The following is a 945-nucleotide window of genomic DNA, read 5'->3' on the forward strand; positions in this document are numbered from 1 at the left end:
GCACGCCACGGAGGCAGCCATCAGCGTCGGCGCCATCTTGGATATATTGATACTAACACCCCAAAAAAACTTTAATTTTGATTTCATGGGGACTTTAAAATAAATTTTTTCCCCAAACTGAAATTGTTTTTACTTTCATTACTTCAGTAAATCTATTGTTCCCTTATTTAAAATGAAAGAATATTTAGTGTTAATTAGAGAACCCTTTGTTGGGCTGTTGTTATCCCAACTGCTGCGGGGGCTTGTAGTGAAATTTTAATCTAAGTGTTATTTTATGAAAAATATTTTCTCTCATCAGAGCTGAGGATCTCTGTCAGCTATTTATATCGGTATTTCTCTGTCGAGACCCAAAGCGCTCAGCGGTAAGTGTCTCTAGCTGAACGATTCTCTCTCTAGTTTGCGTCAAATGCACTTTTAAACTGGAAAAATGAAGTACAACAATCGTAGGATGTCTAGTTTCATTTGCATTACAGTTGTGATTTTGTGGTCTCTCCTACAGCTTTTGGCAACAGCAGTCTTAACCTTGTTCACGCGCCGTGGTATATCTGTGAATGTCAGTATGGAAAGGCTTACAGCCTTTTTGGGGAATATTTTGACAGACACAGCAGAGGTACAGTTTCATTATTTATACTGTGAATAAGGGTTAACTCTGTTTGGAGTAATTAATGTCACTGATGTGATGAAATCCAGTGTAGTCATTCCCTACTCTCTTTCTCTCTCTTTCTTTTCCTCTCCCCCTCCCACCATCTGTCTGCTCTCTCTCCCGTTCGTATAGGAACATAACCCTTTACCTGCAGGTTGGGGCATGTGTGATGGCCTTCTGTCACTGATTCTCCACAGACTATCTGAGGTAATTCCTCACAGATTAATTCTCCTAAAATCTGTGCTTTGTTGTTTAGAGAGACAGATAATCAGTTTGTCTGATTAATTGGTTTTCGATTGTTT

The 945-nt window shown here is 39.3% G+C and overlaps 1 long non-coding RNA gene across 1 annotated transcript; it reads left to right on the forward strand.

The window, feature by feature from the left end:
- The first annotated feature begins 296 nt into the window (after positions 1–296).
- On the forward strand, positions 297–850 carry LOC107741700 (uncharacterized). The gene is made up of 3 exons (XR_001640225.1): positions 297–362; positions 500–610; positions 776–850. It is a non-coding gene; the product is annotated as an uncharacterized LOC107741700 (long non-coding RNA).
- The last annotated feature ends 95 nt before the right edge of the window (positions 851–945 follow it).

This window comes from Sinocyclocheilus rhinocerous, unplaced genomic scaffold (genome assembly GCF_001515625.1).
Source record: "Sinocyclocheilus rhinocerous isolate Xijiao unplaced genomic scaffold, SAMN03320098_v1.1 scaffold15789, whole genome shotgun sequence".
NCBI lineage: Eukaryota > Metazoa > Chordata > Actinopteri > Cypriniformes > Cyprinidae > Sinocyclocheilus > Sinocyclocheilus rhinocerous.